Below are 16792 nucleotides of genomic sequence, written 5' to 3'. Positions count from 1 at the left end.
ACCTAGACTGGAGCATCGCAGACCGCCCACAGCACCTCATTTTCTAAAGGACTGCCACTACATAACGGAGATCAACGGGAGGGCCGTGCAGTTTCCAGCGCAAGGCAAGGCACACGTCAAGGTGAAGATTGAGGGTCAGCAGTGCGACATGGAGGTGGACTCCGGATCTGCATTCACCATCGTGTCGGACCAGACCGCGAAGACATTCTTCCCCAGGGGTAAGTTGCCCCCTCTGGAGCCCTTCCCGGCAACCTTGCAGTCGTACTCAGCAGGCCGCATCCATGTTATGGGAATGTGTGCCGTGAGAGTACAGTTCCGGGACAAACAGGCTGTACTCAAACTGGTGATTGCGAAGGGCAGTCGCCCCAGTCTCCTGGGCACTGACTGGTTCCCCGCCCTGGGACTGAGTATCTCAGGGCTAAATTCAATCCAAACCTGCCCTGAGATGAGCGAGGCATTATGCAAGGAATTTGCTGGTCTCTTTAATGGAAAACTGGGTTGTTATAAAGGGCCCCCAGTTGACTTCGAGTTGGATCCCGGGGTGGCCCCAATCCGACTCAAACCAAGGCGAGTGCCATTTGCAATGCAACCCAAGATCGAGGCAGAGCTGGATAAATTGGTCAAGCAGGGAGTTCTCTCACCCGTGGACTCTGCTAAGTGGGAGACTCCAATTGTCACGCCCCTTAAAGCAAATGGGGAAGTCAGGATATGTGCAGATTACAAATGTACTATCAATAAGGCACTCAGGGGAAACTCATACCCCATTCCAGTCATATCACATCTGTTGGCTAAACTGGCTGGGGGCAAGGTGTTCGCCAAAATTGACCTGGCACAAGCTTACCAACAGCTGCCAGTAACCCCACAATCAGCGGAAGCACAGACTATTGTCACACATAAAGGGGCGTTCAGAGTTAACAGATTACAGTTCGGAGTTTGTGTGGCCCCAGGGATTTTTCAAGGGCTCATGGAACGCCTGTTAAGAGGTCTGCCGGGGGTCTTGCCATTTTTTGATGACGTTTTGATTGCTGGAAAAGACCCACAGGAACTGGTTGCGCGTGTCCGTGCAGTGTTGCTCAAGTTCAAGGAGGTGGGGTTGCAACTGAAAAAAGAAAAATGCAGTTTTGGGGTGCCAACTGTGGATTTCTTGGGGTTTAAAATTGATGCATCAGGCATCCACCCCACAGATGCTAAGATTAAGGCCATCATCGAGGCACCACGACCACAGAACAAGACGGAGTTGCAGTCATTCCTGGGACTTATTAACTTTTATCATTTGTTCTTACCCCAAAAAGCTTCGGTAGCTGAACCATTACATAGACTTTTGCAGAAAAAGAATGTGTGGCGATGGGGGCGGGAGCAGCAGAAGGCTTTTGACTCCTTGCGAGAAATGCTGAGTAGCAGGAGCGTCCTTGCTCATTATGATGAGTCGAAGCCGCTGGTCCTGGCATGTGATGCCTCTCAATACGGCCTGGGGGCTGTGCTGAGTCATAGGGAACCGGATGGGTCGGAAAAGCCCATCTCTTTCTATTCCCGTACGTTGTCACCCACGGAGCGCAACTATGCTCAAATTGATAAAGAGGCACTAGCAATTGTGTCAGGAATCAAAAGGTTCTATGATTATTTGTACGGTCGCCATTTCTCCATTGAAACGGACCACAAACCACTGTTAGGGTTGTTCAACCCAAACAAACAAATGCCACAAATTCTCTCCCCCAGAATGTTGCGGTGGTCAATATTCCTGAATGGGTTCCAGTACACCTTGACCCATGTGCCGGGGAAACAGTTGTGCCACGCTGATGCGCTGAGTCGATTGCCCCTTCCTGGCGGGAGCAATGAGGATCCTGCTCCAGCGGAGCACATTATGATGCTAGAAACACTTCCGGGGGCTCCTGTAACAGCTACTGATATAGCTGAGAAAACGAGGAAAGATGCTGTTCTCTCCCGTGTGCTCACTTGGGTGGGGAGGGGGTGGCCTGGTGGTCCGCATGAAGAAAAATTCAGGCCTTATGCGACAAGGCAGCACGAATTGTCCATGCATAAGGGTTGTCTCCTATGGGGAGATAGGGTGATCATCCCAGCACCATTGAGAAACAGGGTTCTTGAGACGCTTCACATGGGACACCCGGGAATAGTCAGGATGAAGTCGCTAGCCCGATGTTATGTGTGGTGGCCTGGAATGGACCAGAACATAGAACAATGGGTACGAACATGCAAGGCATGCCAAGAGGTGCGGCCAGAAGTGGCCAGAGCACCAGTCCACTGGTGGGAGCAGTCCAGGACTCCCTGGAGCCAGTTGCACATAGATTTTGCTGGGCCATTCCAAGGGAAGGTCTTTTTGGTTATCGTTGATGCATATTCCAAATGGTTAGAAGTGGCGATGGTCCCTAGCATGGCATCAGCTGCCGTAATCAAGGTGTTGAGGCAGCTGTTTGCAACCCACGGGTTACCTGAGACCATTGTATCAGATAATGGGGCAGCTTTTGAATCCCAAGAATTCAGGGCATTCTTGGCTGATAACTTCATAAGAGGGGTCACATCCGCGCCCTTTCACCCATCCTCCAATGGGCAGGCTGAGCGCATGGTAAGAACAGCCAAAGAATCCATTGCGCGCTTAATGGAGGGTAACTGGTCGGCTCGCATTGCGCGAATGTTATTTTTGCAGCATGCGACGCCGTGTACTGCGACGGGCAAGTCGCCAGCCGAGCTGCTCTTAGGTAGAAGACTGGTAACGGTGCTGGATTATGTCCACCCAGATAAAATGCCAAACCGTAATTCAAGAGCAACCCCCCAGGCTGAGACTGACACAACAAGGTATCTCGCCCCTGAAGATCTGGTCTGGGTGAGGAACTATTCACGAGGTCCACGGTGGGTGGCCAGTGTGATCACCCGGGCTAGTGGACCTGTGTCCTATTATGTGACCTTGGAAAATGGGCAAGTTTGGAAGAGACATATAGATCAGCTGAGGCGCCGGGCGCTCAGCAGGGAGGAGTCAGATAATTCATCCCTGGCTAATGATGCACAGCTGCGAGACCAGAGTGAAAATGGTCCAGAGGTGCAGTCACCAGGGGCTTCAGCAAATGAACCAGGGTCTGCTAGTCCTCAGGATGACGAGGTACAGGTAGGGGACCCTGAGGTGTCTGGGACTCCATCTGTTCCTGACGAAACCCCTATAGCAGCCCCTCCACCACAGGTAACACCCAATCCAGAACCTGCAACACCTGTTGTCAGGAGATCAAGTAGAAGTTGTAGGACCCCACAGTACCTGAGGGATTACGTCTGCTGTGCTCACTAGGGGGGGAGGGGTGTTGTGTATTGAGTCAAAGGATTTTATATCTGTATTATTATTGTCTGTATTGCATTAGGATAAAGTAACTGCCTTTTGGTTCCAGAGGGTACAGCTACTATTGGTTCATTTAAGCTGTTGTATTTGGATCCTCTGTCTTATTGGTTCCCTCCAAAAGGCAGCACTGTGATTGCCTGATATTGTTCCCTCCAAAATGTATCCCTTCCTAGCCAGTCCCCTGTCCCTATAAATGTAGCCTTCCTGCCCTCACAGTCAGTCTTGTTCACTTTAATAAAGAGCTGTTACTAGAGAACTGTCTCCAGCATGTTATGTCAAGAGAGCTGAAATCACAAACCCCACGTCACAACACAGTATTCCAATGTTTTTTTATAAAGAAAAACACACAAAAATCTCCCCTTTCTATGTCTTCTGTAATAAGTGGGTTTTGTTTAGAAAGCTGTTTCTCAAAATTTATCACATCATTGGAATATATATCTTACATCTTATAAGGTATCCAGTTGTTGTTGTTTAGTCGTTTAGTCGTGTCCGACTCTTCGTGACCCCATGGACCATAGCACGCCAGGCACTCCTGTCTTGCACTGCCTCCCACAGTTTGGTCAAACTCATGTTCGTAGCTTCGAGAACACTGTCCAACCATCTCGTCCTCTGTCGTCCTCTTCTCCTAGTGCCCTCCATCTTTCCCAACATCAAGGTCTTTTCCAAGGATTCTTCTCTTCTCATGAGGTGGCCAAAGTATCCAGTATGTTCTACTAATAAGTCTCCTTGTGATCTGGTGTGCAGTCACTGGTTTCTAAATCCTCATCATGGAAAATTCCTGAAATACCATTTCAGGAAGCTGGAAGGAAGGCATCCTGCTGGAACGAAGGCACACGAATTCCTGTTACCTTTCCTTACCCGCAAACATTTCTCTGATGAAAATAGGGATGTCCCATTTAATTTTGCTATTTATATCCCACATATCTTATTAGGTTGCCCTAGCACTCTGCACAGCTTCCAACCTATATAAAAAATAGTAAAACATTAAACATTTAAAAAACTTCCCTCGTATACAGGATTGCCTTCAGATGGCTCGGAGGTCAGATAACTCTTGACCCTCCAGCATTTCTCCAATGAAAATAGGGACGTTCGAAGGCAGGCGTGTCCAAATTCCGGCCAGGGGCCTAATCCAGCCTGATAGAAAGTTTCATCCGGCCACACAGCCAGGTCTGTTTATGGTTGTTGCGTCCACACACTGTGGATAGCCTACCCACCCACCAACCATTGCATGCTGGCATCCATTGTCTGGCTTTAGAACCCCGTTTGCGGCTACCGGTAGTGATCTGCTCGCGCAGGCGCCCTGCTCTCATTCTCACTGCTGCTCTCCGTTAACGTCCCACTCCTGTCCACCGGTTTTTGCTTGGTTTCTGCCTGCACAATAACTTCAATCCTAAAAAAAGCTCAATAAAATGGTTGGTCCTCATGCATCAAATCTGGCCCTCTTTGAAAAAATTTTGGACACCCCTTTCCTATGGAGAAGTGGGACATTCTGGGATGAAATCAGATCAGAAGTTTATACCCAATGGCCATCACAATACAATAGGAGCACAAATCACACAGCTACAAAAAGAAGAAGACATTTTATGCAGCAGACCAGGACAAATCTATACTGTAGTGTCCAAAATTTATTTTCATGGTCGTTTCAATGGGAAGGATATAGGGCAGCATAGTCCTGTTGGTGAGCTCCAAATTACAGCGTCCATCATTCTTGACTGTCAGCTCTGCTAGCTGAAGCTGACGGGAACTGGACAACATCTGGGGACATCTCAATGGCTATGCTGTGATATACAGGCTACTGTGTATTTTTTAACATAGAGTTTTTCCTTTGACAGTAGCTCTCATGTGATTGGCTGTGCATCACGAGGGGGCATTCCATTCTGTTGTGACTGTTAATCCAGTAACTGTTGTTTTTAACTGCTTTTCTGTTCTTTTATCTGTGTGTGAGAGAGAATGGCTGCTGAGAGAGAGATTTCTCAGGATACAGTTGTGTACCAGTGTGATCTGTCTGAAGTGATACAGAGGAAGATCACTAAATGCTAATAGGAAGAAACCTGTGCAGGAACCGAGAGATTTACTGCTGAGGTCAAAGTAAAAACCTTTCACAAGAAGACAATTCAAGCAAGAACGTGCCCATGTTTGAATAGGCATGGGGTTGTAAATACGGTATATTCTTCTCAGTTATATGTTTATGAAAGTAAAGTTCTTTTGAATACAAAGAGTCTGGACACTGTACATATAGTCTGTAAAAAGGAACTATCACCTAGAATAGCTATTTAGCTTCCTAGCTATAAACTACTCTGGTACTGGTTGACTGGTTACAGTATCATCAGATTAATGAAGTGTTTAAGATGGATAAGAAAAATATTGGTTTTCAAGCAGAGAAATATAAACTGGAAACAGAATTGTTAGATATAAAAACAAAACAAAAATCTTTCCAAGATGTACAATTTATTGCTGGAATGGCATACGAAAGTTGAACAAGGGAAATCTGTAATGATTGATTGGGCTAAACGTGGGGCACAATATAATGATCAGGCCCGTCTTAACCACATCAAGCGCCGTGACGCAAAGGTCCCTCCGCCGGCACCCCCCAACTCACTGTGGACGCAGAGGAGGGACATGGCATGGGCGGGCCAGGCGCTGAGGGTAGGCCGGGCTCAGGGACGCCGCAGCGGGTGGGCCGGGCTGCCTGGTTGTCCTCCGGGGTGCCGGCGCCTCCTCCTCCTCCTGCGCGGAGACCTCTTGTCCTCATGCCCCCAACCCGATCCACCAGGCTGAGGCCGGGACTCGAACCCGCGGCGGGCAGGAGGGAGGGAGGCAAGGAGCAGGGAGGGTGGCCGGGCTGTCTGACGGGCGCAGCGCGACTGTCTGGCAGGTGCAGTGCGGCTGCCACGGGCGCACTGGGAGAGGATGTGGGAAATGGGAATAAAGTTTACAGCATGTAATATATTGAGAGAGAATATGTTGAAGATGATGCATAGATGGTATCTAACACCAGTTAAGTTAGCCAAACTTTATCATATATATGATAACAAATGCTGGAAATGTAAAGATAAAGAAGGAACCTTTTACCATATGTGGTGGACTTGCCCCAAAGTAAAAGACTCTGTTACTTTGCATGCCATCAAAATGCACGCACAGACTTTAATGTTTCATACAGTATGAGGCTGTGGATTTGAGAAGTGGATTGAGAGAACGGGGGGGGGAGGGGGTAGCAAACTTTCATTATTTTACAGAGTGCATATCCAAGGTTTTTGTGCCAGTGCCATGGGGGAGTGACCATGGGGGAGTGTCTAGAGAAACCAAAAGCTCAGTTTTTTTGGGGGGGGGGAAGACATGAATATCAAGTTGCTTCCTAGTGCCTTGGGGCCCTATTAGATTTGTATGTGGTAAGTGTATTAGATTTGTATGTGGTATTTTGTTTTAATAATAATAATAATAATAATAATAATAATAATAATACTGTAATACAGTTTTATTTATACCCCGCCCTTCCCAGTGAGAGCCGGGCTCAGGTCTTATCAAAGAGGTTCTATTATTTATCAATTTTATATTACAAGAATCACACAAGATCTGCCAGGAGATTTTTGTTATCACAATAATTTTTCGAATACTCTTTAAACATTATCTATTCTTTATTAACCTTCTGCTTCGAGTGTCCTCAAACTCTCCCTTGTCATGTTTGCCAATTGTAAGTATTCTATCATTTTAACCTGCCATTTGGTTTTTGTGGGGGACTTTTTGCTTTTCCAGTTCTTCGCTACCAAAATTCTGGCTGCTGTCGTTGCATACATGAAGAGTGGCCTGCATTTTTTTATATATTTCTGTCGGCACTATTTCTAATATGAAGGCTTCTGGTCTCTGTATGAATGGGAATTTTAATATTGTTAAATATGCATTATATAGGATGTCCCAAAATTCTCTTATTCTCTTACATTCCCACCATATATGCATATATAAGCCTTTACCCATTTTACATCTCCAGCACACTTCTGATCTGTTTTTATACATTTTGGCAAATTTGGTCGGGGTAAGATGCCATCTGTATAGCATCTTCATGATATTTCCTCTGAGACTACAGCATGCTGTAAACTTTATGTCTCCTTCCATAGTTTCTCACACTCATTCATGTGAATATTATATCCAAGATCTTGGGCCCAACACACCATTACCCCCTTCAGTGTATGTAGTTTCATTTCTCACAATGCTTAATTTTTTATTGAGTAGGGGCCCTTAGTGTCATGAAGGGAGAGGTTAAGCAGAATCCATGCCCCCTCTGTGTCGCCCTTAGGTGTGCTCAGCCTTCACCTGGTTTATGACTCCACCTTGCATGAGAAAGAAGGATGGAGCTCCAGGAAACAGGAAATGATCCTTCAGCCAGCCAGGACATCTCACCATCACAGACAGTTCCAGTCTCCTGCTGGGGAGTCAAGAGTCTCCCTGGGATGATCGAGAGAGGAGAGGAAGGGGCCAGGGACAAATGGAATGGCAGGGCTCCAGATGCTCCCTTGGACCCCTCCCTTGACACCAAGGGGAGCTCCTCTTCTGGGGCTAAAAGCATTGGTGTGGAGGTTTGATTATTGTCAGGAGTGCAAGGAAGGGGAAAAGGAAAGGGAAAACACATCCCTCCCCCCCCCAACACACTAAAAACTAAATGAAAATAGCCCTGTCTGAGTGAATAGCTACTGGAGAGCATAACATGGAAGTTTAGCTGTAATGCTCACCTGCCTCCCTGGATGAGTCTCTTCTTGGGGTCAGGGAGCTGGGGTGGTCAATCAACATGACGTTCCCAGGTTACCTTTCCTTCTAGACAGCTATTCCAGCTCATCATTCCTCCCCATTTCTTTATGGAAAGGCAAAGGTATGCACTTTTTATAGACGCAACTCCAACCAACAACTGGTGTCTCCCATTCCAATAAAACATTGTACATTTTAGAAATAATTTTGTTATTATTTTGTTTTTGTTTTTTTTAAAAATAATTTTTATTGATTTTAATATAACCAAAACAAGACAAAACATAATATATATACTCCGTCCCTCTGTTCTCCCTCCCCCCACAAGTCTACTTCTGCCACCAGTAGGACCCATAGGCGTTGAGAGTCGAAGGCGGTCCATTTTAAGGCTGAGTTTGTCCTCCCCCCCGACCCCCCCCTGCCACCAGGAGACCAGAAGTGGGGGAGTACTGAGGTTTGGATTTTCCCCAGCTGCTCCTTCAACACAAACATACAAACAAACAAACAAATTTTTTTTAAAAATTCTCCAATTCTTATTTTTATAACATTGTACTTATGACTTCCTCGATTCTCTTCTTCCTGGTTTTCCTAATTTCTTACTATGGTTATGGCGGATTTTCTATTCTTAATTCAAAATCTTTTCCTTAAAATATTCACTTTATCCTCTTCCTTCTTCGTGCCGCCTCCTCACTGGTCCCCTCCTGCCACAAGAGGAACCCCTGAGGTGCGGCCTTCCAAAGGAGATCCATTTTTGTGTCTGGGTTTCCCTCCACCCCTTCCTCCCCCCTCAGAGCCCCCCCTGCCACCAGGTGCTTCTGAGCAAAGAGAGGAAAAAAGGTGGCTCTCTGCCCAGACACCTATATTTTGTTATTATTTTGGAGCAGGTGTTCTTCTAATAGCGAGGGTTTATCCATAAATCCTTTTTGTAACTTATCTTTACTAAATTTGCTATTTGTTTGATGAAATTGAATCCAGCCTGTTAATAAATGTTTTATGTCCTCATATCCTTTTAACTTCAACTTTCCTTCCTTTTCTTCTAATAAATCTTTATATTTTCCCCACTTTCCATCTGAATTTCTCTTTTTCATAGTTAATATTTCCACGGGTGACAGTCATCTTGGGGTTTTAGGCTCTAGTAGCCCTTTATGTTTCTCCCATATTTTTATTAATGATTTTTTATAACATGATTAATGAACACTTTATTTACTTTAACTTTATCCTCCCCCAGATATGCATGCCAACCGAACTTATTTTGGTAACCCTCCAAATCTAATAATTTGTGATTTTCTAGCATAATCCATTCTTTTATCCACAGGAATCCCACCGCGTCGTGATATAGATTCAAATCTGGCAATGCCAGTCCTCCCCTATTTCTTATATCGATTATTAATTTATATTTGATTCTTGCGGGTTTACTATTCCATATAAATTTACTAATATCTTTTTTCCACTGTTTAAAAATTTCCGTTTTTGATCCCAGGACTGGTAGCATCTGGAACATAAATATCATTTTTGGTAAGACGTTCATCTTAATACATGCTATCCTACCTAGGATTGATAGCTTTAATCTGCTCCACACCTCCAGTTAGTTTTTTATTATTTCTTTCCATTTTCTGGTATAATTATGGTATAATTCTTTTATAATTCTGAAGAAGTGTGCATGCACACGAAAGCTCATACCAAAATAAAAACTTAGTTGGTCTTTAAGGTGCTACTGAAGGAATTTTTTTATTTTACTGGTATACTTATCTTTGAGTAAATTATTACTATAATTCGTAAACCAAATGCCCAAATACTTTTCCTTTTTGATTCTGGGCACTTGACTTCTCCCATCCTGCTACCATCAAGGCAGACATTTGGGGCAGAGATCCAGGGCCCTGTGAATTTAAGCCAGGATCTGTCCACGTCTTGGGTCCCTTTTCTGCCCCGACTGGGCTAGCAGGACGACAGGGACACCTTCAGCTAAATTCCGAAGCCATGGAACCACAATTAGCCATTGTGAGCACCAACCCCAACTTCAATAAACGATGGATATGGAAGTAGAGGTTTTATCCTCATTTTATTTATTTCTTCAAGCTACAGCATATTTACAGGCTGTGTGAGTGTTACAATTCCTCACTCAGCCACTCGGTCATCTTGTCTTTCAGCACAGAGAAAAAAACCACACTCTGACTGCAGACAGAGAACTCAGAGACAGACTCCCTTTCAAGACAGAGTCACTGCCCCCTTTCTCAATTATCATCAGATCCCCCGATTCTCACAGCGGGAGGGGTGGAAATGCTAACACACCCCTTTTTATAACAACCATTGAGAGACCATCAGCACAGCTGCAATTTCTTTACATATACATACAATTGTTCCTTGTTTACAGCTTTAGTTAAAGCATCAGCAGGAATTTCTTTCCCTCGCATATATGAAACTTTAACAACTCCTTCCTGAATACATTCTCTGGCGCGATGCAATTTAATTTGCAAATGTTTTGTTCTTTGCTTGCACCCTTCTGATTGGATTAATACTATGCAGGCTTTGTTGTCCTGATAAACTGGAATTGGACAAGAAACGTTCATTCTCATATCCTGGTTTCTCCCCCGTGAGTTCGTTGATGTATTCTAAGTGCTCCATTTTTACTGAAGCTCTTTCCACATTCCATACATTTAAATAGTTTCTCCCCCATGTGAGTTCGTTGATGTATTCTAAGTGATCCACTTTCACTGAAGCTCTTTCCACATTCAATACATTTAAATGGTTTCTCCCCTGTGTGAGTTCGTTGATGGTTTCTAAGGTTTGCATTTTGATGGAAGCTCTTTCCACATTCAATACATTTAAATGGTTTCTCCCCTGTGTGAGTTCGTTGATGTATTCGAAGGTCTCCACTTTGACTGAAGCTCTTTCCACATTCAATACATTTAAATGGTTTCTCCCCCGTGTGGGTTCGTTGATGTCTTCTAAGGTTTGCATTTTGACTGAAGCTCTTTCCACATTCAATACATTTAAATGGGTTCTCCCCCGTGTGAGTTCCTTGGTGTGTTCTAAGTTCTCCACTTCGACTGAAGCTCTTTCCACATTCAATACATTTAAATGGTTTCTCCCCCGTGTGAGTTTGTTGATGTATTCTAAGGTTGGAATTTTGACTGAAGCTCTTTCCACATTCAATACATTTAAATGGTTTCTCCCCCGTGTGAGTTCGTTGATGTATTTTAAGTGATCCACTTCCACTGAAGCTCTTTCCACATTCAGTACATTTAAATGGGTTCTCCCCCGTGTGAGTTCGTTGGTGGTGTGTTCGAAGGTCTCCACTTTGACTGAAGCTCTTTCCACATTCAATACATTTAAATGGCTTCTCCCCTGTGTGAGTTCGGTGATGTACTCTAAGTTTTCCACTTTCACTGAAGCTCTTTCCACATTCAATACATTTAAATGGTTTCTCCCCCGTGTGAGTTCGTTGATGTATTCTAAGTTTTCCACTTTCACTGAAGCTCTTTCCACATTCAATACATTCAAATGGTTTCTCCCCCGTGTGAATTCGTTGATGTATTCTAAGGTTGGAATTTTGACCGAAGCTCTTTCCACATTCAATACACTTAAATGGTTTCTCCCCCGTGTGAGTTCGTTGATGTATTTTAAGTGATCCACTTCCACTGAAGCTCTTTCCACATTCAATACATTTAAATGGGTTCTCCCCCGTGTGACTTCGTTGATGTATTCTAAGTGATCCACTTTCACTGAAGCTCTTTCCACATTCAATACATTTAAATGCTTTCTCTCCTGTGTGAATTCGTTGATGTATTCTAAGGTTGGAATTTTGACTGAAGCTCTTTCCACATTCAATACATTTAAATGGTTTCTCCCCTGTGTGAGTTCGTTGATGTATTTTAAGTGATCCACTTCCACTGAAGCTCTTTCCACATTCAAAACATTTAAATGTTTTCTCCCCTGTGTGAATTCGTTGATGTGTCCTCAGTCTTCCACTCTGACTAAAGCATGTTCCACATTCCCTGCATTTAAACTGTTTCTTTGTTCTTCCCAATGAATTCACAGATGGCTCCATAGAATTCTGATATTCATCTTCCTCACCTGTTTGGGGGGGGGGGAAATCATGTTAGACTTTAAAGAAAGACAAGAAAGAAACTGAACACACGTCAATCCCAATGTGCACCTTCTCTTATTTTAACACTGTCTCCATTCTCCACTGTCCTCGCTACGTTCCAAATTTTTAGGAATGCAGAGGAGCTAATGGCAAGAGCAACACATGAACACTCTATTCACACGAAATAAAGCAGCAGCATTTTATAATACTGATCTACGTTGGAATGGGCTCCTTAAACACATCTCTGTATTTTTCATTTTCAAGTGAGGAAATGATCTCAGGCTCAAGTAACAGTATCTTGAGTAATTAGCAAAACGTAAGTGTTGCAGTATATTAGAATATAAGAAGAGCCTGCTGCATTGGCAAAGGCCCAGCTATTCCTGCATCCTTTTCTCTCAGGGGCCAAGCAGATGCCTGTGGGAAACAAGCAAGCAGGATTGGAGCAAAAGAGCCCTCTGCCTTCCTGTGCTTTCCAGGAACTAGTACAGTGGTACCTTGGTTCTCAAACTTAATCCATTCCGGAAGTACGTTCCAATACCAAAGCATTTCAAAACAAAAATGTGCCTTTGCATAGAAAATAATGCAAAATGTAGTAATCAATTTAAGATTTTTTTTAAAAAAAACAATCCCTAAAATAGTACTTTTACATGAATTTTACAATCTTACGAGACCATTGATCCATAAAATGAAATCAATAAACAATGTACTGTATTATAAAATAGGTAAGACAGTACTGTAGATGATATTGAAATTTCATTTTTTCCCCTTACCTGCACTGATGATAGTCATTGTTTGGATGGTGGGCTTTAATCCATTTCGGTAGTCACACAATCAATCAATCAATCAATAACACAGTCACAAAAACAAATGAACCGAAAAAGCCTTCAAAACAAAAATGTAAAATAAATAGCAAAAACAAAATATGTACTGTGAAATAAATAAGCTCCAGACCACTCCAGACCTCCGCAAATTGCAAAAGCACCCAAGGACCCAGACCCCAACCCTTACCCAGAAAGCTGGCCTCTTCTTCACTCTCTCCCTCAGCCTTTGCAGAGAGATGGATGTTCTCTGTGTCTAAGGGATCCTGCTCAGACTTTGGGGACTCAGACTTTGGGGGTTTAATAACCACATCTTCCAGAGGCAACAATTCCTGGAACAGAGATCAGGATGCAGGTTAGGACACCATGAAAAGCTAGAGAAGATGACTGGCAGAGACCCTGGGTGTCAGAAATCAAGGCTGTCAGCTCGATATCACAGTACACAAGACATAATTAACTTGAAGATTTATTGCCAAACAAGCAATTAGCCTCGGAGAGCTGACATCGAGCATCCATCAAGTACACTCAAGTTGACCCTCCTGAAGAACCCTTCCGGCGTCTGCACAATATACTGAACCTATGAGCCTTGCATCTCTTGGTTTGTTTTCTGTCTAAACCCTTCCCATTCGTCTACCCTTTGGCCTCACTGGGTGAGTTGCTTCCTCTTCCGGTGAAGGAAAGCTCCCTCCCTTGCTCTACAAGCCTGCCTGTGCCTCTTGAGAGCTTTGGTTTGTAGCAGCCTGCTTCCAGCTATCGTGTTATCTAAATTCCTTTCAGCGTCAAGAGGTGTGGGAGTCTGCAGCTGTCCGCTCTCAGCTGCCTGAGAGAAAAATGAGGCTCTATTTTGTTGACTGCTGACTAAATCAGGCTGTACTTCTAAGCTTTGGGCTGGCGTGTTCCATGACCCTGGGTGAGTTAATAGGCAACTATTCTATACACGCTAACATGGCCTCCGCTGGACTGCCCTGTTAAAGAGTATTCAGAATGTTTCACCATAGCTGCCAAGTTATCCCTTTTTTAAAGGGATTTCCCCTCATGCTGAATAGGCTTCCTCGCGAGAAAAGGTAAAACTTGGCAGCTATGTGTTTCACATGTGTTGGCCCATTCTGAACTATTGTGTCTTGACTCAATGAGGAGGGATTTGAAGGAGCCTTTCACCTGAGTGTACAGCCTCTTTGCAGTGGGGACAGTCAAACCACAAACCCACTGATCAAGCAGAGTTTCCTGTTCTGACCAAACACAGTTTGAAGTTAGCTAAATACTCTGGCTTGTTCCAAATCTGGCAGCTGTAGTTTCCTGGTTTGGGCAAAATGGAAAGTTGCTTAGTTATGGCTCATAAGAGACTGCCTGGTTAGATCACAGTTCACCATCAGGGCCGGCCCAATCATGAGGTAAACTGGGACAATTAGGTCAGGTGGCAGATGCAGGGGGAGATGGGACTAGCACATTGCCAGTTCCCCGGTTTGTTAGCCTTGCTCCCAGTGCAGGACCACAGATGGTAAATTTGTGCAACTACCCAGGCAGAGTCCTTCTCTTTGGCCCTCTCTCACTAACGGGTGGGTGGGAGTCCTTCCTGGAGTGACGCATTCTGCTTCTGATGCCCAGGAGATTTTTGTTTTAAACTTGGGTCAACTTAGGTTTTAGTGTAACTTTGCCGAAGAATCCTTAAAAACTGTGCCAATTTGTAAAGCACCTTTTCAGGCTGCGATTCAGTCATCTGAACCTGGCCATTATCTTAATAAATCTTGCAACAACCTTGCAAGTGTTATTCTATTTACACTGCACATGGCAGTGCTGAGGCTGCAAGACGTGCCAAGATTTTTACCTCAGTGGGGAGAAAAGAGCATTTTGGAAATGGAGGCAATTTAGAGGAGTAAAACGGGGGTTGGTGGAAGGACCCCTCTTCCAACACAGCTTCTGCTCTGATGAAATTCAGAGTCCCCTGTGGTTGCTTCGTTAAAGTAACAACATCAGGAGATATGATCGCAAACCTCCCATGTATGATAAAGTTTGGTCTAGAAACCTTTTCAAAGGGGATTAGAGAGAAAGTGCAGAGAGGAGGAATATTCACCACCATAGCTAAACAGAACCTCCATATCTAGGGGCAGTGGACCTGTGACCTCCAGGTGCTGGAAACCCAGGTGAGAGGAGGGCACTTACCTTTCCTAGAAGCCCCTCAGTGTCCTCTGGCTCCTGCTTAATTTGACATAAATCTACCTGAGGCAGAAGATCCCTGAAGGTCTGAACTTGGCCTGCAGGAGATCTTTTTGCTTTGGATTCCAGGCTCTCCCTTCCAATGGGTCTCCTCGGTCCCTGATCTTCCATTTTTACACTACCCTGCTGGAAAAGAAATAAACACAGAGTAAAATACCAGTGTAGAATAAAAGTCAATAATAAAAACAAAAGCACATTTTTTAACCATTAGCCAGATTTTGAAATATATTATTACTCTTTCTATTTTTGAGGTTCAGGCTGTGAATGACAATGTTGCCCAAACGACCCCACCCATGGACGAGAGGAAGTTATCCAAAGACTCGAGGAAACCCCAAGCTTTACGGAAGTACAAATATTTGTGGTTGGGAGAACCAAGGCAGTGATAGGGAAATCCAAAAACAACTCAGTAAGAGCACTGAGCGTGTTCAGTGGCCAGGGAATGCTGATCCTGGCTGCAACTTAAATATCTTGGAAAGGCACCAACAGATCTTTCTATATGGTGAAGGCTGTGATAGACCCACCTAACATTTAAAGTACTGTACATGGCTTCACCCAGGAAATCCTGTGAGCTGCAGTTTGTTAAGGGTGCTGAGAACTGTAGCAATAAACTACAGTTCCCATGATTCTCTGGGGGGAAGTACCATGCTTTAAATGTATGGTTTCTGTACAGCCTAAGAAACAAACAAACAAAAGGAATATTGACCAACAATATTTAAAGCATGTGGATACATTGGCCACACAGCTCACTGGAATGTGACCTGCACAATGAAGGCAGCTTTAAGCCCATAATTTTTTTGTTCCTCTTGCTCTATCGGAAAGAACAATGAAATCTGAGCCTATCAGGAGGAGAGAACTCCTGCATCTACAGAGTTAATGTTCTCAACATCCTATGGACACAAACTGCATTGAGATATCTCTCTAATTACTTTGAGATTTTTTTTCTTAAAATATGAAGCAGTATAGAAATGAAATGAGTAATATCTGAACATTAATAACTAATTTCAATTTTGCCTTCCTTAGGCAATACCGTCATCAACATTTTTATCACCATTAATTTATTTCCATATGCCACTTCCAAAGAATCCTCCTTTCCTCTGCATTTTCAAAACTGGCTTCAACACAGGCTTAAGCCTCTCTCACTTATTTACACGCAGACCCAAGAGGTCACTAGCTTTGATAGCTTGAGAAAAGATCACATGCGTTCTCCAGGAATAGATCTATTAGCTGTTTTATTAGCCGTGACTGATCAACAGAACCTCCATGTGTTGGCACAGTGTACCTTGATTTGGGGCAGGCAAAAGAAGCCATTTCCTTGCTAAATGAATATGATGGACACCATTGCCACAAGATGCAGTGATGGTGGTGGCGGCTATGAGAGCTTTAAAAGGTGGTCAGACCACGAAGGAGGGCGATAGGTTTATCTATCGCACTGGCAGGGGGTGGGCCGGAATAGTGGCCTGCAAAGGGTGTCACGTGGCTGCAGAGTGGGAAGGGCGCCTCCCTGCTGCACTGTTCTTCCTTTCCACTCTGCCTCGCCTTCCCTCTCCGCTGGTGGGAGAGCGTGAGCTTGTGCCTCTGCTGCCGTCCCCCGAACCCACT

General features: G+C 44.3%; 1 pseudogene; it reads right to left on the bottom strand.

Annotated features, from left to right (window-relative positions):
* The window catches only part of LOC118093496 (zinc finger protein 845-like), a 31148-nt pseudogene extending 15174 nt beyond the window's left edge, over window positions 1-15974 (bottom strand).
* Between the last annotated feature and the right edge of the window lie 818 nt (window positions 15975-16792).

The sequence above is a fragment of the Zootoca vivipara genome, chromosome 5 (genome assembly GCF_963506605.1).
Source record: "Zootoca vivipara chromosome 5, rZooViv1.1, whole genome shotgun sequence".
Classification (NCBI taxonomy): Eukaryota; Metazoa; Chordata; class Lepidosauria; order Squamata; family Lacertidae; genus Zootoca; species Zootoca vivipara.
The sequence above is the reverse complement of the archived record's forward strand: the minus strand, read 5'-3'. Positions and strand labels throughout refer to the sequence as shown.